This window comes from Ovis aries, chromosome 3 (assembly GCF_016772045.2).
Source record: "Ovis aries strain OAR_USU_Benz2616 breed Rambouillet chromosome 3, ARS-UI_Ramb_v3.0, whole genome shotgun sequence".
Taxonomy (NCBI): Eukaryota; Metazoa; Chordata; class Mammalia; order Artiodactyla; family Bovidae; genus Ovis; species Ovis aries.
Window position 1 is genome coordinate 212,322,306 of NC_056056.1, and position 23,992 is coordinate 212,346,297.

Consider the following 23,992-nt stretch of genomic DNA (forward strand, 5'->3'; position numbering starts at 1 on the left):
TTCCCGGACCCAGCAGTCCAGCAAACAGGTAACCGAGCTCCCCATGGTCAAGTCTTAAGAGGCCACGAGGTGGGTAAGTTCTGGCCTTTGCTACTTGGGGAAATGGCAACAGCTGTCTAGCCCTGCTGGTCAGATCCAGTTTAGGCACCTCTGCCCCTGCAGGAGGCCAGGACAGGACAAGGTGGGGGGCGGGGGGCAGTCTCTGCTCCTTCTCTTCCTTTTCCTCCACTCCCTCCTCCAGGGCCCAGGAAATGGGGAAGTGGCAGCACACCAGACTCTCAGAGGGCTAGGGCAGTGATGGGATCGTCCTTGTGGGGAGGACTCTGCGGGGAGGGGAGGAGGGAAGGGAGGCTCTGTGATAAGGCCTGGTTCTTGGAGGCCCTGGGCAACCACCCCCCACCACCACCACGGCCAACTTCTCCCAGGACCCTGCCGGTTTAACGCCCCACTAGGGGCCGACCCGGGGTGGGGGTGGGGGCTGGGCAGCGAGCCCTGGCGGAGGCCCAAGTGGGGACTTACAGGCCGCCCGACATCTATCCATCCATCCGTCAATCCCCGCTCCTCGCAGGGACCCCGGGGCCACCCCCCAGCGGCCCTGATTCCCACTGGATTCGCCCCCGCTCTCCAAACGAGAGAAAGACCAACCCCAAACAAAGACCAGCGCAGCCGGCGGGGCGGCGGGAGAAGGAGCCAGGGCATTGGAGGGGCCGGGGGTGGGCGCTCGGGAGGCGGGGCGCGGCCGCAGGAAGTGCCGATCTCGATCTCGGGGCTGAGCGCGGCTGCGGTGCTGACCCGCCAGCCCTGTAGCCCCTAGCCGGCCGGCCCTGGAGGCCCTCGCTGCGGAGCCCGCAGCCGGTGAGTGCGGCGGAGGCGCGGGAGGGGGCCCGGCGGCCGCTCGCGACTCCAGGGGAGGGGGCTGGAGTTGGGGGTGCCCGGGGCCCAGCGCGGAGGCCCATTCTGGAAAGGAGGGGCACGCAGTCCTGGCTGCCCTGTCCCCAGCTGGCGTCCCCAGCTGTCCTCCCTAGACCGCCTGTCTGCACTTTGTGTCTTGGAAGGAAGCTCAGTGCACTCTGTCCCTCCTCCAGACGTCACTCCCTTTGTCCACCCTGACTCCTGGTGGCTCTTATGTGCAACCCAAGGTGACAGGTCGAGGGCCATCCCAGCTAGCACGGAAGTGTCCTTGGCTTAATGCGGGCCGCTGGCATGTCTCCTCCAGACATTGGACTGTTCTTGGCGCAGGAGTCGTCTGTCTGCTGGGCGGGCTGGTCCACAAGTCCGTGGGCGCATCTGTGTACTTGGGGTACGCGGCCCTGCAGGGCCTGTCATCCGCGTGTCCTGCCCCTTCCTGTGCGTGCAGCTGGCTGGCTTGTGTGGAAGGGCAGGAGGTGTGGAAGGGCAGGAGGTATGGAAGGGCAGGAGGTGTGGAAGGTTCTGGGTGTGTTGTTTTCACCAACTCTGTGTCCACACACATGACTTGGCTGGAGAACATGGAAGGGGCTCAGGAAGGCATCTCGAGCTGGGTCTCAGGGGCCGAGGGTGAGGGGTGAGTGCTGGTGGTCTCTGCGTGTGGACACACACTGTGGGGCAGGGTGGAGAGGTAAGGCTTCCTTGGTAGCTCAGTGGTTAAAAATCCGCCTGCCAGTGCAGGAGACACAGGTTCAATCCCCAAGTTGGGAAGATCCCCTGGAGAAGAGAATGGCTACCCACTCCAGTATTCTTGCCTGGAGGATCCCATGAGCAGAGGCAGGCTACAGTCCATGGGGTTGCAAAGAGTTGGAGAGGAAAGAGCTTCTGGAAAAACCCCAAGTGCCCTCTAGCTCCTGGACTCTTGGGGACACACCCTGGGTAGATGGACATGTAGGGAGAGGCCGGGGCTGTGGGCAGCTGCGTTAGAGGTGGCTTTAGAGGCCTGAGTTTGAACCAGTGACCTGTCCCCTGCTCCTGTCATCCTGGGGCTCCATTGCTTTGGGTCTAATGAGTGCTGTCCTGCCCACCTCTCGAGGTGGCTGGCTGCTTAAGAGAGCTGAGTCCTTGGCAGAGTGCTTTGACAGCAGGCAGGCTCTGACAGCACAGGCCGAGGGCTGGGCCTCAGTTCCAGCTGAGGATTTGGGGAGTGCCTGCAGGAGACCCAGGTTCAATCCGGGTCAGGAAGATCCCCTAGAGAAGGGAATGGCAACACACTGTAGTATTCTTGCCTGGAGAATCCCATGGACAGAGGAGCCTGACGGGCTGCAGTCCATGGGTCACAAAGAGTCGGACATGACTGAGCAACTAACATTTTTGGGGGCCCCCTCTGCGGGCAGTGGAAGGAGCTATCTTCTCACTGCTTCCCTGCATGTTCCAGAGATGAGAGTGTGTGCCCGACACCAGCCGTGATCCCCTGGAGTGTGAGGTTTGTGCAGGCCTGCCTGGGGCAGGCCCTTTGGTGTGGATGCCTCAGCAGCACACAAGGGCAACCGGCTCGATGGGTCCTCTGGGCTGTGCAGAGAGCCTTCTCCAGGCAGGCCGGGACCTTCACACCCACTGGCTGGCTCTTCTCCTGTGTGATCCCTGGGTGCAGCCAGGGCACCTTCTATAGCTCAGGCCAGGGAGGTGGCAGAGGAGGGAGCTCTCTGTCCCAAGTCACCAGCCTCATTTCAGCTCAGTTCAGTTCAGTCAGTCGTGTCTGACTCTTTGCGACCCCATGGACCGCAGCACTCCAGGCCTCTCTGTCCACCACCAACTCCCAGAGTTTACTCAAACTCATGTCCGTTGAGTCAGTGATGCCATGCAGCTGTCTCATCCTCTGTCCGCTTCTCCTCCTGCCTTCGATCTTTGCCAGCATCAGGGTCTTTTCAGATGAGTCAGTTCACCAGCTTCAGGGTTCTCAGTTCTGGTCACAGGGGCCCCTGCCCGACACTGGACCTGCCGAGGAAACCTGAGAGGGTGTCTAGAGTCCTGAAAGCCCCAGACACCGGGGTGTGGTTGTGCTTTGTGGCCCCTGGATGTCACCTGTCACCGAGGCTTCTTGGCCCATAATAGCTGCTTAGGAAACATTGAGAGGAAAACTGGGCTCAGTCCAGCTCGGCTTCCTACCTGCTGTGTGACCTGGGAAAAGTCCCTTCACCTCTCTGGGCTGTTCCCTCGTCTTTGGTTGAGATCGGCATCTTTCCAGGTTACAAGTCTGATCTTGACTCACATTTCACATCCTCAGAGAGGAAGGGACCCTTTATCTAAAGCAGCCACCTCCTGGCTAAGTCACATTGCGCTGGTCTGTTTCCTTCCTAGCACCGTCTGACCCTCTCTTGCCAGCATCCAACCTCACGGAGAGCTTCGCTGAGGAGTGGCCCCGCCTGGGTCCTGTTACCTGCCGGCTGGCTCATCACGCCTGGAACCTGGTGGGTGCTCCAAGAGGCTGTGTCAGTGAGTGAGTGAGTGACTCAGTGAGGAGTGTGTCTTTCACCTTGTGCTCCTGGGAGCTTGTGCAAGAGCTGCAGCCCCATAGGCAGGTCCTGGGGCTGTGCACCCCAGCTCCACGCTGACCTGAGTTACAGGCTGGCTTCTGGGTAGGACTTCCTTTGACTAAAGGGCCCTCCCACTATAATAAAGCTAGAAAACCATTGCATCCAAAGACGATAGGGCCCTTTCAATACCAGTACTGGGACTGAGCATATCCCATACTCGGGGAGGACCAGAGGCGGAGGTTCAGATGGTCAGAGCTATCATCCCACCAGGTGTCTCTGCTTGGCCATGGTTTCCATCATATGGTTGATTTTTTGCAACTGGTTTAATTTCCTGAGTTTGGGTCAAGGCTAGTGGGAAATTGACTCTGCACGTTGTATGGCACGGGGCACTGAATCAGGAGGCTACAGCAGGCATCCCAGAGTGAACAGAATGCACGCTGATACTGGGGAACTACATGTGCAGGGGACCCTTCTGTCATTGTCCTCCCTTGGGTGTGTCCCAGGCCACCTGTCCGGGTATGTCTGTCTCTAGGAGATTGCTCAGCCTGGTTCTCTTGAGTAGTTGGCAGTGGAGAACACCCTTCTCTTTGAGTGATTCTTGAGCTTGGAGGCCAAGGTGGATGGCAGGCCCTGCCCTATATTTAAGCAGCCATGGGAAATGTCCCTCCTTTGTCTCTTCTTGTAAATTCACTTGTGAATGGCGGGGTGATTCCGTGTCCAGTGCTTTGCCTGGGTTCGGGATATAGTTCATCACCACCTTTGCTAAACCCCGAGGGCCAGGCATCAGTGGTTCACCCAGGGATGGAGAAGGAGGTCGAGTTGTTTGTAGGGTTGTTTTAGGTCACTGGTCAAGGAGGGAGACTGGAGAGAAGTGGACAGAAGGGACCTGAGTGCAAGACTGAGCCCTCTGTTAATTCCTTTGACCATTGACCTTGCTTCTTGTATGCGTCCCCCCAGGCTGACTTGTGGTTCTCGGGTCCATAAGGTTTATACTACAAGATGGCACAGGCAGAGGGCAGAGCCAGTGGCGGGGGGAGCCAGGGGTTTGGGGCGTGAGCCTTGGTCCTGAGAAATAATAAAGAGCCAGCCTTGACCTCTGGGCATCTAGTTGTGGAGGAGACGATGCTTACTCCCAGGAGGAGAGGAGAGAACAGCTGAGTGCAGACTGCGGAGGAGGCGGGAAGGGAGGCTCCCCCAGGCCACAGTGGGAGCTCAGAGAAGAATCGGGAAAGTCCTGCCTGGAATCTGGGCTCTGCTTTCTCCTGAGCAGCTTCCGTGACCTCACTAAGCCTCAGTCTCCTGCCATGTAAACAGAGGAGATGGTCTCTGGGTCGTAACCTGTATTCAAGTCGTAACCTGTATTCAAGTCGTTGAGGTTACCCAGCAGGCCAGCCCCACCTCTGGATTCCCCTCCAGCTGGGCGATTCCCCTCCCCAAAGGTCTGCAAGGAGGAGCCAGTTATATTCCAGAACTTCTGCCCTACTCCCTGTGGGAGGAGGTGGGTACGCAGATGGCCCTTCTTAAAGGCTTAAGGAGCTTTGCTGGCAAATACCAAGAATTCAAGACCTGAAGAGATTACAGAGGCTCAGGAAATGTTATGGGAAGTTGCTCTGCCAGGTCCCTGGACTGCTGAGATCCAGAGTAGTGTTCTCAAACCCTCTCTAAAGGTAGTGGGGGTGGGTAACCCACAGTAGTCCTCACCCTCGTCCTGACTTATAGATTCCTCCTCTTCTTTTTAAACACGGACCTTTGAAAGATGTTCTATCAGCCAAACTTCAACATAAGTGAAAATGTGTTTTTCTATCTGACAAAAGTAACCAAAGACCCACCTTTCTGTTTTGCTTCATTATGTTTTTAAAAAATATCAGCTTATGTCATTTACTGACAAATTCTGTTGTGTTTAAAAGGCTCAGAAGGAGGACATCCTGGGTGGTCCAGTGTAGGGGGTGCAGATTCAATCCCTAGTCAGGGAACTAAGACCCCACATGTCTTGGGGCCAAAAATCCAAAACGTAAAACGGAAGCAATATTGTAACAGATTAAATAAAGACTTTAAAACTGATCCACGTTTTAAAAAATCTTTTAAAATAAATTAATAAATAAAAATAAAAGACTCAGAAGAGGAAAGAACAAAGGACAGGAGTGAGCTGTGTGTGTCAGTTTGTTTGAGGTCTGGAACTGATTGCAAAAGCTTAATAAAAAAGCATCACCTCTTCTGGTTGATCGAGAAGGGTAGAGAAGGTAGCTGATCTCTGAAGTATATTGGATAGGTGAAGGCCCAAGTTTCTTGTAATACTGTAAAGAGATTTCTCTCTTAGAAGCCCCCTTCACAGACATCTATGAGAGTTCTCACATTCAGAAAATGATGTCCCAAAACCTGGTTGCAGAGTGCTATTGCGCCCCACTACTAGAGGATGGAAATTACATTCATAGTATTGACTTTCTGCTCCTGGCAACCAGCACACAGCTGGGCAGACAGTAGGAGTTCAGTAAATGTTCACTGGGCGAATATTTCAGGAAGGACTCATCAGCCTGAGACCGTGTCTCAAACTCTCATCCGGGACCTTAGTTCAAAAATCGGGAAAAAAGGACTATTAAAGGCACCAAAATATAAAGCCTTTTCCTTTCTTCCATGCCCTCTTTCTTGACTTGTCATGACAGGTTTTTTTTTTTTTTAACTTGCTTTTTAATAACGTTGTGAGTAAAGTCAACATTTTGAATGATTTGCATGAATAGTACCATTCACTTTTACATTGTTGCTCAGCTGCTCAGTCGTGTCTGACTCCCTGCAACCCTGTGGACTGCAGCACGCCAGGCTTCCCTGTCCTTCACCATCTCCTGGAGTTTGCTCAAACTCGTGTCCACTGAGTCAGAAATACCTTCACATTGGGCGGTGCCAGTTTTCAATGTAAATAGACAGCCCTTTAACTTGTATGTTGAGTCATCAATGTGACACAATTCTTATCTCACACCCCTTGTGTGCACAGGTATTTTATTATTATCAGGACAGTAGAAGTGGGGCACGAAACTGATTCAAACTGTTTTTATTTCACTTGTTGGCACACGCACATTCTATCAACACACTCTGCTTTTGGCTTAGTGATGATAAAGGAAGGCTGGAAAAGAAGCTATGCTTGACCGTCCTTGCTCTTCCCCCGTGTCATCGTTTGCCGAGGAAGTGGGTGTCTCGTGCTGGAAGCAGCAGAAATCGGACAGGACGGGCCGTCTCTGGCTCCTGTGGTTGTTGGTATTTCTCAGAATGCACGGCTTTCTGTCGGCTCTGAACCAAGCTCTGGTTCCTGGCCAGCAGGGAGCCTGGCCTCGGGGGCTGCTACGTTGTCGACGTAACCCCTTACCTGTGCAATAAGCCCCCTATGTACGAACCTTCACATTATGAACTTTCACGGATGCGAACGTGCGTTCACACATCCGATCACATAAGTTAGTTCCCGTGTCTGGGGTACACTGTCGCGTGCATGCATCCTCTCTAAGTGGGTGTGTATTTGTGTTCTTGGTACAGTGGTGCGTAGAGGACGGTGGTACAGTGTCTTTATTTCAAGCCCAGGATGTCTGGAAGCAAGTGTAAAGCCAGCGGCGATATAGCTAGTACTGCTGTAATTTTCAAGGTGCTGTACTGTAAGACTAAAAATGTTTCTTTATTTTTGTGTTTTTTAATGCATTGTTTGTATGAAGACTATTATAAAACCTATTACAGTACAGTACTATATAGCCTTTTGTGTTAGTTGGGTACCTAGGCTAACGTGATTGGACTTACCAGCAAATTGGACTTAACGAACGCAGTCACAGGACCGAACTCCTTCGTATGCAGGGGGCTTCTTGTACTTGTTCTGGGCTCTCTGAACCCCACACAGCAAGAACGCCCTGGGATTCTGTGCTCACGGGACACCAGAAACGCCAGGTCAGACGTGGCAGCAAGGAGCAGTGGGCACGTATACGATGTGTATCTCCCCGACGTGCCCACCAACCTGTGGGACTCCATGTACCAAGCACAAGTTCAAAGACAAATGATTAAGAATGCCGAGATGAAACGGCTGAGCATTAAACCAGAGGTGGGGCCTTGTGAAGCTGTACATGTTTCTGGCCCAGGAAGCCCAGGAGGACCCTCGTGTGGGTCACATTTTTGGATAGTGGCCCAGTTAGGGCAGAATTAATCCTTTAAGGCAAAAGGAGAAGGGGGCAGCAGAGGATGAGATGGTTAGGTAGCATCACCGACTCAATGGATGTGAATTTGAACAAACTCCAGGAGATAGTGGAGGACAGAGGAGCCTGGCGTGCTGCAGTCCACGGGGTCACAGAGAGTCAGACCCGACTTAGCAACTGAACAACAACAACAAATCTCTTAAAAGAGTGGGCCGGTCAAGTGTCCTCAGATCCCCATTCAAGGTTTATATCTTTGGAAAATGCTGGAGGCTGCCGTTTCCTTTCTAGGCCTCCACCCTTCTACTTGAAATCATTTACATTTTTTGAAAGTCAGCTTAGGTCATTCCACTCACAAGTTCTTGAGCGTTTTAAAGCCTCGGAAGAAAAGAACAGGAAAGGAGCAGAGGTGGGTGCTGTCCATTTCATCTGGGATCTGGAACGGATCAGAAAGCAAAAAGCCTCTAGGAGTTCTGAGGCCCATTCAGAGAAGCTCCCCAGCTGCTCCGGGCATGGCTATTTTCTGGCCAAAGCTGAGCAGATAAGTTGGGACAGGGGAAGGAGTGGCCTGATGACCAGGGACCCAGTGCCCTCAGGGCTGGAGAGAAGGGAGGAGAGGAGGGGCTGCGTGCAGGTGCCACGTGGCTCCACATTTGGGGTGTGTTTGGCATACACAGAGGCTTAGGGAAGCCAGGAGTTTCATTCCAGAAGAAAAACTCCTCTCTCCCTGTGGGGAGGGAGGGTGAAACAGGAAGCTCGGACTAGAAGCACAGAGAGAGAAATAAATGCTCAGAAAGCAATGAGCACTTTCTGGCAGCTCTGAGCAGACCACTGAGGGCTTTTCAGTCACTGGAAATGGAAAGTTCCAAGCACGTGGTAGGAAGCAGATAGTGGTACCTTGAGCCGGAGGAGGAGGGTGAAAGGAAGCCTGCCCCCTCTTTAATGTAGAAGGAACACTGTGTTAGCGGAAACAGTGAGGATAACGGAAAGGTGAGCGGGAGAAGCCGCGTTTACAGGGTGCCTTCCGTTCCTTTGACTCAGCCTGCCTTCTACCTTGGTTTCCATTTACTGTGTGATTAATGCTGATCGTGAGTCGCCGTTTCCATCATTAGATTTAGTAGTTGCGTAACTGGCTGTCCTCCAGGGCTCTGCACACCATTTTTGGATGACCGGCAAGCTGAGGGTGATTTTTACCTATTTAAAGGGCCAAAACAAACAAAACACAAAGAATAGACAGCCGAGGCCAGAGGCCCACAAAGCCTGAAATGTTTCAACTGGTCCTGTGCAAAGACAGAGTGCTAGGCAGTAACAGTGAGCCCCAGGCTGAGATCGTGGACAGCTCAACACACCCAGGGTGTCCCCACTCTGAGATCCCAACGTTCAGTGCAACTCAGGCTGAAAAGCACTGCCCTGAGGCAACAGTTCTCAAAGGGAGATCTCGACCTCCTCCAGCTGGTTAGAGATGCAGCATTCTGGCCCTCCTGACCTGCCAACTCAAGAACTCTTGGGCAGGGATAGTAAACCACGTTTTAACAAGCCCTCCAAGGGATTCTGATGCACCTCAAGTCAGAGACCACTGTCTCTCTTACCCTTGGCCTTTCAAACCTAAACCTTCTAGTTTGCAGGCAAACGTCATAGATGGTTAGGTGGAGAGGGCAAGGTGGAGAGGGGTGGAACAGCAAGGCCTGGAAGACTCTTCCAAGGCTGCATGTAACTGTAATCATTACTTTATACACAACCAAGGCCCTAGGAGACACTAGTTCGGAGACACTAGTTTGATCCCTGGGTTGGGAAGATCCCCTGGAGAAGGAAATGGCAAGCCGCTCCACTATTCTTGCCTGGGAAATTCCACGGACAGAGGAGCCTGGTGGGCTACAGTCCGTGGGGTCGCAAAGAGGCTGACACAACTGGGCGACTAAGCACAGGGCCCCAGGAAGTGACATGCGATGCAGGAAGCAGATCTTGGGACTAGAACACCACCACCATCGACAGCAATAATGTTATCCTTTTAATTTTTTTTTTTTAATTATTTCGTTGTAGCACATGGCATGTAGGATCTTAGATTCCTGACCGTGGCTCTAACCGTCGTCCCCGGCATTGGAGGAGCAGAGTCTGTACCACCAGGGAAGTCCCAACAATAATGTTATCTTTAATCAGTGTTACCATGAATAGCAATATTAGCTTTGGGCTCTATTTTTCATGACTATGTGTATGTTTCTCTTCTAGTACACCTTTTAGAAGGTGCGCGTTTGGTAAATGCAGAGATTTAAGCACACTTCTAAACCACCTTGAAATCATTTAAATAAACATTATACGTGCCTGGGAAGTCGGAAAGCTGTATTGCTGACCTTCGCATCATGACTGAGTGTGAATTCTGTTCTCTTAGCATCCCACTCCAGTGTTCTTGCCGGGAGAATCCCAGGGACAGGGGAGCCCAGTGGGCTGCCGCCTATGGGGTTGCACAGAGTCGGACACGACTAAAGCGACTTAGCAGCAGCAGCAGCATCCCTCAAGGGTAGACAGACCACTCCCACCCAGGGTGCTTCAGCCAGTTGCTGGCCCTCCAGTGATGTAGCACGTGGACACTGACCAGAGCGTCGCAGGGACCTGAGCCTATTGCTGTCCTGCTGCGTACCAAGCACTGTGTGAGGCATGCATGCATGCTCGGTCACTAAGTCATGTCTGACTCCTTGCAACCCTGTGGACTGGAGCCTGCCAGGCTCCTCTGTCCATGCAATTCTCTGGGCAAGAATACTGGAGTGGGTTGCCATTTCCTCCTCCAGGGGACCTTCCTAACCCAGGGATGGAACACATCTCTTCTGCGTTGACAGGTGGGGTCTTTACCACTGAGCCCCCTGGAAAGCCCATGTGAGGGCTTAGCCTGTGTCATCTCCTACCATCATCACGGTGCAGTTATCCCCATTTTACAGCTGTGGATTCTGAGGCGCAAAGTTCAAGGCTTCCCCCAGTCCCAGGATATCTGGCCTCAGCATTGGTGGGGGTGGAGGGAAAGCTCGCCCACGATCAGGCGGTATGTGGCATTTCAGTAAATCTAAGCTGGTGAGCCTGTGGACATGGAAACCAGTTATTTCCTTCCCAGTTCTCCCAAGCCTTGCCCAGTGTCCTGGGTGTCCTTGGAAGGGTGAGCCTTCTCCCTCCAAAGGCTTGCATGCACTGACATGCCATCTTAGAAAGAATTCAAGGATCAGAGGCGCATGGGCGACCAGAAAGAAAGGCTCCATCTGGGTTGTCAGGAATGTGGTTGCTCCCCGCGGAGCTGGCTGGGTCCTTCCATTCTTCCTTCCTCATTTAGAAAATTAATAGCCAGACTGGTAGGCAGATTTTATGTATCATCAGCATCAGCAGTAATGAGGCATCATTTTAGAGTGTTCACATCTCCAAAGTACTAGACCCTCCCTAGCTTCTGATGTCCTGGTGTTAGTGGGCTTGGTTACGGCCAGAGGCAGCGACAGCTCAGGGGTCGTGGTCATGGGGACAGCCCTGTGGGTCTACAGCATCGCCCCTCCCCCACCCCAAACCAGGACTGAAGATCAGAAATACAGGTTTGTGTCCCAGTTCTTTCCAGTCTTACCTGGTGAGAATACAGAAATGGTTTCCCTGGCCAACGTATGGGGATGAAGTGATTTCTAAGTGATTTCTCCATCTTCTGGACCTGGGATCTGCAGACAGCTTTCCAAACTTTAGGAACAATGGATAATGATGCTCCTGGTGATGATGTAATTGGTACCCGATTCGGGAGCCAATGTGGGCAATAGCTAGGGTGTTCTGATGCCAAGTCCGTTTCTATAACATCCTCCCTCTGTAACTCATGAAACTAAAGCTCTTTTGGAAAGAATTAGGGTGACAGTACAGGGGTTGCTGGTTAGTTGCCATATGAGTGTGCTATTTCTTGGCCCGGAAAGGTCTAGCATCTCCAAAGAGACAGGTTTCTGTATGCTTGGCTCTCCTACAGGGGAGATTCTAATGCTTTGGTGGGGGGGCAAGATGGGGGATGATGAAAGTCCCTAGAAGATGCATTTTCACAGACCTGGGGATGAAGAAACATGATTTATTTATCAGGGAGCTTAGCAGCTTCCAAATGCTCTTCAATAAATTACGTCATCTCCTGGACTTAATACCTAGCAGATTTACATCCGAGTCCCAAAGTGAAAATTGGCATTTAGAATCGGATGCATGAGTGCCCTCTCTCGCCGCCTTGCACACACACGTGCACGGATCCACCAGTCTGTGTGCTGTGGCAGACAGCAAGCTGAAGCGGGGGGAGGTCTGGAGACCCGGGACGCCTGGCTTCCTCCCCAGCTTGGCCTCTGCTGCTTCCCTGGGGTCTCTGAGCCTGTATCTAAGACACGGCCTTTCCTGCACGAGTTCACAGTCCAGGTCTTGTCTGTACCCACCCAAAACAGACACCTTAACCTATTTTGGAGGGAAGTCATAAACCCCTTTGGGGATGTGCTGAAACCTATGGGATCCCCCTGCAAGTAAATGGCAGCATTTTTCCACACAAATTCAGGGGCCTCCAAGTTATATATCTAACTCCTTGGAAGCAATGGTCTTCCAAAGCCTTACCGCTAGGCCATAGTATCCCGTACCAGACGCAGTGCAGGCCCTATTTTGAAACCAGATGAGGAATTGCACCAATCCTCCTCTCTGGGAACGGAGATGACTTACTGTGTCATTCAGGGCTTTTTTTTTTTTAATTTCCTGGTGCCTGGAAAGAAGTGTCTGTGCCTTTCTGACTCCCGGGGAGTGGGAGTGGGGGTTGTGAATGTCCATCAGCATGACGTCCTGTGCATCATACTGAGGGGCTCTGAGTCACTCCCGCCCCCAGCATCCCTCCTGCAGTCTGGCTGGTCCTTAGAGCCACAGAGCGTCCAATCCACCATGGTCCCCTCGATGGAGGCACTGCTGCTGCTGGTGTGATGGGGGTGGGGTGGGGGCAGGCTGCATGTTAGCCACACTTCCTGGTCTTCGTGGTCACGCTCTCGCGGTCCTCACTCTCTCGCCCTTACAGGATGGAGGGGGAAACTGACTTAGGTACTGGGATGACCTACCCAAGGTCACACCACTGGTCAGGATGACGTGTATGTGACAGCGCAAGCCAAACACCAGAGAACCGCAGTGGGGGCAAGGGGGTGGGAGCAGTGTTGTGGGGGCATCTCTGTCTGAAGATTTGGGCCCCCGAGTCAAGCCCGGTGGCGAGTCCTTGTTGAGTCTGAGAGCTGGGACCATCGTTGCCGGGGGACCTGAGTGCCTCCTGCACCCTCCAGGCTATGAGTGCGTCTTACACCCCTTCCCTGCTCAATACCCACAACGGAGGAAACACCTCCCCCCACCCCGGCATCCAAGAACAGCGCCACCGCGAGTTCCTCCAGCTCCAGTCTGAGCCTCGAACCCAAGCTTGGGAGGCCTGTGGGCCCAATGCTCCCCACTTCTGCCTGGGTCACTGGGAGACTGCAGGTATGGGGTTTTCCCTCCCCTCTCGGGGCCACATTCACCCAGCCCTTCTGACCGTCTGTGCGTCCCTCCAAGGCACTAGCACCCAGATGTCGGCTGGACCACTGATGGGTGGACGGGTGAGTGGCACACTGATGGGGAGACCTGCTCCAGATGCTCCCAGCCTACCCTGTGCCAGAAGGCTGGACCAGAGCCCACCGGCTGGCATCTCTGGCCACCGCCTCCTCTGGGCCTGTGTGTGGTGGTCAGCCTTTTTGCCCAGCTCTGGTCACCGTGGCCCCGGACTCCTGAGGTCCCAGTGCAGCTTCCTAAGACCGAGCCCAGGTTCTGTCTCCTGGCTGAGTCCAGGGTCAGGACAGTGCAAGTCAGAAGTGCTGGGAGCTGCTGTGGAGAGAGGGAAGAGGCCAGTCCTCCTGGCCTGGGGTCCCCAGGTCCCCACCGAGGGCACAGAGCAAGGCTCCACTGGCCAGAGGCCTCCTGGGCAGAGGTGCTGTCATTAGCAGCTAAAAGCTGAGCAGATATCAGAGAAGCCTGATGCTGAAACCGGAGAACAGCTGGGCTCATGAACCAGCCTGGCCAGACCCAAACTAGGACATGCTCCAGGGAGCAGGCACTGGGAGCTGGGCAGGATGACCTGCCAGGCTCTGGGATACGGGGGAGCATGCGGGGAGTGGGCAAGGGGGTGGATTTGTAGTTAGGCTGAATGACTTTGCTTGTCTGTGGGGTTGGGAGTCTTAAGAATGTCGACCTCATAGTTATCATGAGAATTGCTCACCGCTTGGCTTTCTTATTCCCCTCATCTGTGCAGGTGGCCTGAGATGGTGACGGCAGTACATTTTATGTTGTGTGTATTTTGCCACAATAAAAAATGAAAGAAAAAGTAGAATGGGGTTGAGGCCAAGGAGGACTGCACAAGCTGAAAGTGAAATTATAGTCACTCAGTCGTGTCCGACCCTTTGCGACCCCATGGACTGTAGCCCCAAGGGTCCTCAGTCCATGGGGTTCCCCAGGCAAGAATAGTGGAGTGGGGGGAATCCTCCCAACCCAGAGATAGAGCCAGGTCTCCTGCACTGCAGGCAGATCCTTTCCTGTCTGAGCCACCAGGGAATCTCAGCACAACCCAAACCATCTATCAGAAGAGGGGCTTCTCAGATGATCGTGGAGGTCCCTTTCAGTTCGAAAAATACCTTCAGGGTCTATGATACAGACCCCTGGGATGTAGCCCCCTGGCTCTCCCCCGGTTCATCGTGTTGCCGCTGCTGTTCTTTAGTCGCTCAGTCGTGTCCTCATCTGCAACGCCATGGACTGTTACCCACCGGCTCCTCCGTCCATGGGACTCTCCAGGCAAGAATACTGAAGTGGGTTGCCATTTCCTTCTCCAAAACGAATCTCAATGCAACCCAGATGGGACACGAAGCCACAATCCCTCATGCCGGGTGATGGTACCATTAAAGAATAAGGAAGCTCACACCTGCATCTTGGCCTCAGACAGAGCTGGAGTGGGTTACTCTGTGGTTCCCGCTTTAGGGTGTGTAGGGGAGGGGAGACAGGGATCAAGTGAAATTGAATGCGGGTAAGGGGCTTAACACACTCCCTCTGCCAGAGAAGCCGCACTTTTATCTGTTTCATATGTTGAGGGTCTACAGGAAAACTTACCTAAAAGAATGTCCTGCTAGAACAGCAACGTCCTCCTATGCAGATAAAGAGACTGAGGTACACAGAGGGCAGTGACCTGCCCAAGGTAGGGAGGTAGGGAGGGATGCCCCAAATTAGACCCCCAGACACCCAGGCCCTCCCCTGTCTGCCAGTGCCTCTGTAACACCTCGCCATGTCCATTAGCCATTCCGAGCATCATTCTCTTTGGGAGTCATGGGAAGGGAGGACCACCCTTGGTGCCTGTTCCTCGCCCGGGGTCCAGGGCACACTCTCTCCCACCCAAATCCCCTCATGCTGAGCGCCTCCTTTCCCTGGGGATGATGACCAAGTAGCTCCCTGCCTCCAACAAGGCCTCACACACAAGCCTCCATGTGGATAATGAAAGGAGCAGCTCTTTCTAGGTGGAAAGTGTGATCCATTCATTCAAGAAGATCAGGAAAATTATAATATAGATCCATCTGTGAGTGTGGGAAAAATTACAGACTGTATTCTTCACTATAATTAAGCTGGTTTTAGTGGGAGCAGTAAGTACATTTGATGGCAATGCTTTGTTCTTTAAAGGTGCATTTGAGACCCAGTGCATCAGAATTAAAACCCTGTGGTGTTAGTTTGGAGCAGCAACGATTTTCCCTGGTGGGTTCAGAGTCCCACATCTCACCACCAGCCTCCTCTGCTCCGCTGGCTTGGTCCACCCATGCAGGTGGGCAGCCGAGGCTGCTACCTGGGACTGATGGTGGCTGAGATGGCCAGCCCTTGGATATGAGAGTTGGACCATAAAGAAAGCTGAGCCCCCAAGAAATGATGCTTTTGAACTGTGGTGTTGGAAAAGATTCTTGAGAGTCTCTTGGACTGCAAGGAGATCAACCAGTCAATCCTAAAGGAAATCCGTCCTGAATGTTCATTGGAAGGACTCAAGCTGAAGCTGAAACTCCAATCCTTTGGCCACCTGATGCAAAGAACTGACTCATTGGAAAAGACCCTGATGCTGGGAAAGATTGAAGGCGGGAGGAGAAGCGGATGACAGAGAATCAGATGGTTGGATGGCATCACTGATTTAATGGACGTGAGTAAGAGTAAGCTCCAGGAGCTGGTGATAGACAGGGAAGCCTAGCATGCTGCAGTTCATGGGGTTGCAAAGAGTTGGACATGACTGCGTGACTGGACTGAACTGGCCTTCCTAATACCACGGTCTCTATCATGACCTTACAGAGCCACCAGAAGTCAACAAAACACATACCTGGGCCCACGGGTGATTTTGAGAATTCGCTTAAGTGAATGCTCATCCCCCCAGGCTCTGCTTTATAGCTTGCTTAACCATTTGGGTTTACTTAATTTAACTTCCTAAGTAGTGACCCTAATCCTGTCATCCCCTGAGTCAGAAGGTCCAGTGGTGTCCGCATGCTTCCAGAATAAAGGCCAGTTTTGAGCCTGGCATAGACCTGCTTTGCACCTTCTTTGCTAAATTCCCGTTGATCCTGAGCACTCTTCCGGGGCTCCCTCCTCAGCACCCCAGGCACGCGTTTCAGTCTGAGCCTTGTGCATGGTGTGGAAGTGATGCCCATGTGTCTGACTCCCCAGTTGTGGTCTCTGCGAGGTCGGGGCTGTCTCAGTCACCTCTCATCTTTCATCCCAGCACCTGGCGCATCACACAGTGAGGTTCCATGAATTCATAGATTAATGAGTTCCTCTCAGATGGGAAAACAGATATAGGAGCAGTGAGAAGCCCACTGCAGCCAGAGATGTGGGTGGGTCTGTGGCAGGATGTGGGCAGTGAGAGGTTCAGAAGGAGTGGGATCGTGGCAGGTGGGTTAAGGAGAGCCAGGGGAGGGGTCAGGAGACAGAAGAGCCCTGAATTCAGCAGCAGAAAGCGAGCTTCCAGGGGAAGGTGAGATGGGTGGTTTCAAAGGCAGCAGAGCTGAAGAAGAATGGGTTTGAGATGCTGCCTCTGGCTTTGGCAACTAGAAGTGACTTTGGGGTGAGTGGAGGGGGTAGGGGGCCAGACGCCTGGCTGTATCCCACCCCCGTGACTCCCCTCTGCAGAGCCCCACAGCCTGGGCTCTGAGGACTTCTGCTTCTGCTGCTGCTTGCCCTACAGACCCTGAACCCACCCTGAAAGGCCCCCTGTGAGCCTCCATCCTCGCTGCACGAGGCTTCTCAGGAGGTGTGTCCGGGCTCCGGGGGCCAAGCCTGGACAGGGCAGTGAACTCTGCATGGAGGCAACTCCTCTCCTCCCCTCAAAGCCCGCGGAAAACCCAGACCTGAGGGGCCTGGACTTTGATGTCCCTGGCCCCAGGACCTGGTTCCCGGGTGTGTCAGGGAAAGATTCAGCCTCCTCATTTATGAAATAGACATGATGGCACCTGCTTTGCTGAACCATCAAGACCATTGAAGGCCTGGCCCTGCTGAGGACCAAAGCTAGAGGAGGCTGGGATTCGGACTGCTGGCCAGACTCTGGGAGAGGCGCTGGGGCTGGAGATGGTTTCTCCGGGCCCTAAAACAGCTCATCTCCATGACTAGGAAAGCTTCCGTTTCTGGAACAGAGCAGGATGACCTGCCTCCCTTGGAGCTGGCATTTGTTTATTTAATGAGCTACTTCCCAGCTCAGCGCACCTCTAACAGCTCAGCCACTACTGCTGTGATGCTGGGCCTCCTGCAGTAGGAGGGGGAGGAAGCCAGAGGGTTTGTCAGCCTGAGAGCCCCCTGGGGCTGCCCTCAGGGCTGTGGGCTTTCCTAGCCTCCGCCAGGGAGCCATACCCATGGGCTGAAGCCAGTGCAGGGAAAAGAGGGCACATGGAGGTCGGAGAGGAGCTGATACATGTCCATTTTCAACACCTGTGGTTTCATCTGAGGTCAGCCTCCTCTAGGGAGCACCTGTATGTCTGGTCCCAGGTCCCTGGGTATGTCCTGGTCCCAGGTCCCTTTCGTGCCGTGTTTGGATTATTTTCAGAAAGCTTTTCTATTTTGACATACCGTGGATCTGGGACTGTGTTTCTCAGCTGGGGCTGGCATTGAGAGATGAGGGAAAGGAGAGGGTGGCCTAGAGAGGAGGGAGGAAGCACCCGGTGGCTCGGGTGGGACGTCCCAGGAGGCCTGGCGGGAGGTGCTGGGCTGGTGCTGAACCATCCATGCGAAATGTCTTCCACACTCGGGTGCATCAGGGCGCAGAAAGGATGCTGTAAGCTTCGCTTCTCCCTTTTCAGCGTCTTTGACCCAGGCATCCTGGGGAACTTGGGAGACATAGTTCTGTCACTCTTACAGGCACAGACTTTCACGTGGCTCTTTGGTGCATATGTCCATCCATCCATCCATTCCCCATCCAGTGATGCACTGGGTGCCAGAAGCATGTTCAGGATACAGACTTAGCTCAAATCTTAGCCAGCGCTGTGGTTAGGGGAAATGCCTTATGCATCTTTGTGGCATTGGTGAGGCTGGATGTCAGAGCTTGTGGGCTGGAGAAATCTACAGCGTGTGGAGGGGATGGGCCAAAGAGTCGGGGGCTTGAGGAATGTTGAGCATTGTTGACACACAATGTAAGATACGGGTGAGGAGCCAGGACTGAACATCCACGTCGGGATAGTTTTTTAAGTGAAAAGAGTACTGCCAATCTTCATGTCAAGGTAATCAGTGTGAACCAGGACTGTCTGATGAAACCGGCCTTGGGTGGGCAAACTGGAACACATCGGCCCCCGAGAGGAGTCACTTTGAAGCCAGACTGCGTGACTGAATTCCACCCCTTGCTTACTGACCGAGTGGCCCAGGCAGAATCTGTCCCCTCTCTCTCCCTCTCTTCTTCTGTCACATGGAGTAATGCCTATGCCTACTCATGGGGTTACTGTGCGAATTAAAAGAGGGGACACTTCCAAAGAGCTTGGGACCATACCTGGTATGGGATCAGTAAGTATTGGCCCTTGTTATGTGTAAGCACACGATCATATACACGGAGCCTCAGGTGAGGCAGAAATTACATGCCAGCAATAAGGCCTAGGCTAGAGACTCAGCCTTACCCACCTCAGTAAGGGGTATAGAGTCATTGCAGTTTTATGTGCTAAGTTGCTTTAGTCGTGTCTGGCTCTCTGCAACCCCATGGGCTGCAGCCCGACAGGCTCTTCCGTCCATGGGATTTTCCAGGCAAGAATACTGGAGTGGATTGCCATTTCCTTCTCCAAGGGGTCTTCCTGACCCAGGACTCGAACTTGCATCTCTTATGTCTCCTGCATTGGCAGGTGGGTTCTTTACCACCAGCTCCACCTAATCAAGGCCCACAGACACAGAGCAAGTTAGAAACAGAGATGGAACCAGTACCCAGGTCTCTAGATGCCAAGGCTAGTCCTCCTTACATCCTGCAGAGGGACAGAAGGGTTATGGAGGGAATCAGTAGAGGTGATAGCCACCCCTCTCGGGGCTTAATGACCTCATTAGCCCTACTTTGATGACAGAGGCCTTGCTACACTGTCCCGTGGAGCCCCACCCATGGGTCCCCCAGGGTGCAGCCCTGCCTTGGAGCCCCTTCTCCCACCTCACAGAGGGTGTTCCTTTCGCAGCATCTTCCTGTGTTAAGAATGGAGATGAGGTGCTTAAAGTTCACCAAAACCCTTGCCCCTTTCCCCCTTCTTTTTCAGTAGAAATAAATGTTTTTAAAACGTAATTAACAAAACTGAGAAGTACGCACTCTTTTCAATACATGTGGAACATTCACTACAGGAAATGATTTTTTCTGGGCCATAAAGCAAGTCTCAACAAATTTCAAAGGACTAAAATGATACAGAGCATATTCTCAAGCCACGGTAGAGTCAAGCCAGAAATTGGCAAGAAAATCCCAACTAAAACATTCTCCAAATGTTTGAAAAATCAAGCAACACTTGAATAATCCTGGATCAAAAAAGAAATGGCAGTGGAGATTAGAAAATACTTTGAAATGTATAGTGAAAATATGATGAATTAAAATGTGCAGAAAGTAGCCAACACAGTACTCAGAGGAAAATACATAGCCTTAAAATGAATCTGTTCACTTTGAAAAAGATCATCAAGCTATACACTTAGATCTCTGCACCTTACTATATATGTGTCGAACTTCAACTTTAAAATTTGGTAAAACAGGAAATCATCCAATTTAGCAAATTCACACTAAAATACAAATGAGTGATAACATTCAACTATATCTACCTTTTAAGAGAAGGGTATTAAAAAGTATAGGAAAAAAATGGGGTTTTTTTGCCACACTTTTAAGCAGAATGTCCTTACAAACCGGAAGATTTCAGATGACCCATGTCAGAGTTTGGAAGCCTTTCAAGTGAAACTGAGACCAACCCATCCAGCAGGAGGTTGCACAAAAATCACACATAGAAACATATTTGGGTGAAAGAGAGCTTAGAAATAGAGATGTTGATGAAAGATAAGAAGGGGACGTCTAGGAAAAATAATGTGCAAATACATATTTTATAGGTTCATATTAAACACAGTTGACAGAGACCTAAGGAGCTCTTTACTGGTATCAACCATACTATTTCTAGTATAATCCTCAGTAAAGTGAAGTGAAGTGAAGTGGCTCAGTCGTGTCCGACTCTTAGCAACCCCATGGACCGCAGCCTACCAGGCTCCTCCGCCCATGGGATTTTCCAGGCAAGAGTACTGGAGTGGGTTGCCGTTGCCTTCTCCGAAACATCCCCTTTAAAGCTCAGTTGCCTTTCAATGTATAAGCTCAAATTGATTTCCCTTTAATCTATAGAGAGTATAATTCTTTATCATTCTTACCCTGCATGCTTCCACCGCAGGTTAGTTGATAGACTCTCATGACTTAGAGGCTCATCTTAATAGTAGCCTTAGTTAAATATTATTAATATTTATGCTCCCTGCTTTTGAATGACTGTCACGTCTGGACCAATCAACTTTGTCAAAGTAGGGGACTGATTTTCTGCAGGTGCTTCTTCCTGAGCAGCTGAGGACAAGGTCTCCTGTCACGGCCATGGACGTGACCCCCACTAGTGGGCAGTGGGCTTAGGTGCAGAGGCCGTGAGCCTGTATCTCCAGCGGCCAGATACACGGCCTCTGGTTGATGTTTTCTATCAGGTTACCCATGCCTTGTTCCTCATCAAAGACCTCTTAGGGCGTTGGTTGTAATAATCCCTTCACCCTGGCACGGCACTGAGGTTGTCATCATAGTACACACAGTTCTTGTAAATTCTTCCGCTCATGTGATCCCCATGACCACCCTGCACGGGAGACAAAGCCAGACCAGCATCAGCCCCATTTGACAGGTGAGAACGCTGAGGCCCAAGAGCACCTATGACCTGCCCAGGGTCACACAGTCATAGGTGACAGCTGACAGTCATACCAGCATCTTCTAATCTGCCGACTGTTCTTGTTTGTTCGATGATTCTTTTTTTTTTTTTTTTGACTGTGCTGCATGTTTGCTCCTGCAAAGCTTTTCTCCAGTTGTGGGCTGTGGTGCTCGGGCTTCTCATTGCAGTGGCTTCTTTTGTTGCAGAGTCCAGGCTCTAGGGTGCTCAGGCTTCAGTAATTGTGGCGCATGGGCTCAGCAGTTGTGGCTCCTGGGCTCTAGAGCACAGTCTCAGCAGTTGTGGCTCACAGGCTTAGTTGCTCCAAGGCATGTGGGATCTTCCTGCATCAGGGATCGAACCCCTGTCTCCTGCATTGACGGGCAGATTCTTTACCACTGAGCCACCAGGGAAGCCCTCCCTGTTCACTGATTCCTATCATAAGCGCTAGGGAAGTCCCCATTTCCTGGGTCAGACGGCGATCTTTTTTTTTTTTAAAGAAGGACTCAGTAAAAACAACAAAGAGTGATACTCGCCTACAGGCAGGACCTCCAAGACTGTGTATGTATCGCTGCAGAGACTCAGAAGGCAGACAAACCACCTGCTTTAGGTTTTGAGCACAGCCCCGAATAATCCATTGAATACGCAGGGGTACTTGCAAATGAAGTAAAAAAAAAAAAAAAAGCCCCGTACTTAGGAAAATATGTGCCTCTGGTGTTGGGATTTTAATTCAAGTTTCACTTCTGGCACCACCCACATGATGCTCTAAGTAGCGTTTGAACCTACCTGTGGTCCAGAAGAGTCGCCTGCAGCCCTACCTGCCCACAGTGAACACGATGACGTCACAGGACAAGCCGGTGGTCACCCAGAGCCCCAGGCTAGCCGAAGTCTTGCTGTAGCACTCACAGCTGGCGACCCTCAGCCCTGAGGTCAAGGAGATGGAAAAGCAGGGAGGAGGGCGATTTGGGGTCTTGGTGGCACTCCTGACCCAGGATCCTGCCAGGATCAGAGAACAGCGGCCCCGCCCCCTCCTGCGGTCCCCATCGGGGGTCCATGCCCGGTGACACCCCTCCATTCAGCTTCAGCTAGAGACCACCGAGCTGGAAGCAGTTACAAGAGGCCGAAACTAGAACTTTCCACAGACCGGTGAACATCTGCTCCCACTCCCCCATCCCTCTCCACGTTCTCATTCTGCGCCTCGGTTTCCTGCCCAGAGAAAGGGGTGATAATCCTCTCGTGGATGCTTTCGGTGTTAAACCAGTCAGTGCACACACAGCACTCAGTGCAGAGATTGCCACGCGCTGTCATTGTTGTTGCTCACTCAGTGGTGTCCGACTCTTTGTGGCCCCACCAGGCTCTTCTGCCTGTGGGATTCTCCAGGCAAGCATACTAGAGTGGGTAGCCATTCCCTTCTCCAGGGGATCTTCGCAACCCAGGGATCTAACACGCGTCTCCTGCCTTGGCAGGCAGGTTCTTTACCTCTGTGCTACCTGGGAAGCCCCTAAGCACCTATTAGCATTTTAGCAACAGTTGATGATGATAAGCATATCAGCCAATCATAATCCTCTTGGTGGCCATGGGGCGAAAAGTCTAGCTTTCTGTCCTGCCGTTAATCTGCAGTGTGACCTTGGCCACAGTGTGACCCCCCAGCCCACCCCGGGACTCAGCTTTCTCAGTTCTCAAAGGGGCCAAGTCAGGAATGCTGGGTTCTGACCAGCTGTCCCTCTTGGAGGCCTGAGGGAGCCCCACTTCTCGGACCCATTCAGAGGGACGGTCCACCCACCAGGACTAGGTCAGGCGTGTGGAAATGAAACAGAGAGGGAAGAGGGTGAAGCAGGACCACACACGCAGCGGCTGCAGCCACGGTTCATTCCAAGCCTATATTCAGTTACACGTTAAACCACTTAGACTGTTTTTTCCTTTCCAACTGTTTGACCATCACGCAGGCCTGACCTTTTGTTGACCAAGAACCCAGAGCAGGAAGGTGGCACTTATTTAACTGATGGGAGAGGGTGGAGCTGGTTTTTCCACAGCAAATATACTGGTTTCGTTTTTATTTTAGAATCACCAAGCCTCCCCTACACCCCAAGCATGGGATCTCTCCACTTGAGAGATGGAGGCTCAGGGCACCTCCAGTCTGAGCTAGGGCTCACAGGAGCATCAGAGAATAAGGGGTTGGTGAGACCCCGGGAGTAGAGAGTATATTACAGACAGTGTATTATTGTGTTGTTCTTTTCAGTTGCTAATTCACACTCGTCTCTTTGTGACCCCATGATCTGGGGCCTGCCAGGCTCTTCTGTCCATGGGATTCTCCAGGCAAGAATACTGGAGTGGGTTGCCTTTCCCTTCTCCAGGGGATTTTCCCGACCCAGAGATCGAACCCAGGTCTCCTGTACTGACAGGCGGATTCTTTACTATCTGAGCCACCAGGAACGAGGGTCAAGGAGGCAGGGCCACCTCCTCATACCCACAGGACTTTCTGGGATCCTGTGACACAGTTGACTATCATCCCCTGAGGAGAGGGAGGGTCTCTGCCCCACCTGCCTCCCCCACCACTGTCTATCTCGTACCCCTTACAGGAGCGTCCTCCCATTGATTCCTGCCCACCCAATGAAACCCACTTAAGAAGATGAGTCTGTTTCTGAGAAATCACGAGACACTCCTTAGAGCTCAGGGGAAAATGGTTCTGGAAGATGATCCAAAGGCTGGCTCCTCCAGTCACTGGGGGTGGAGGATGGGGGGGCAGCGGGGCAGGGGGGCAGGAGAAAGTCTATCAGGCAGCTGGGGTTTGCTTTCCTCTCCAGGGGCTGCTGCCCTATTCCCACCCCACCCCCTACTACGGGCCTCCCCAGGAGATGGTCTTAATCACAGGGGAGGGCTGAGGAAAGCAGGGAGAAAGGAGGGCAGGGAAGAGAGTGCTCTAAGCCAGCTGCCTGCCAGGCCCATCTGGAACCACTCAGGCCCACCCACCCGCCTTCAGCCTGTC

The 23,992-nt window shown here is 52.5% G+C and overlaps 1 protein-coding gene across 5 annotated transcripts in view; it reads left to right on the top strand.

Moving 5' to 3' along the window:
- The first annotated feature begins 741 nt into the window (after positions 1-741).
- Positions 742-23,992, top strand: part of TSPAN11 (tetraspanin 11) — a 72,894-nt gene continuing 49,643 nt past the window's right edge. For 4 of the 5 annotated variants that reach the window (XM_042247640.2, XM_042247642.2, XM_027967997.3 and 1 more), the window contains exons 1-2: positions 742-855; positions 3,268-3,377. The gene's annotated coding sequence lies outside the window, so the exon portion shown is untranslated. The remainder of the gene's footprint in view (positions 856-3,267; positions 3,378-23,992) is intronic. The other variant, XM_042247641.2, reaches the window with a different exon arrangement.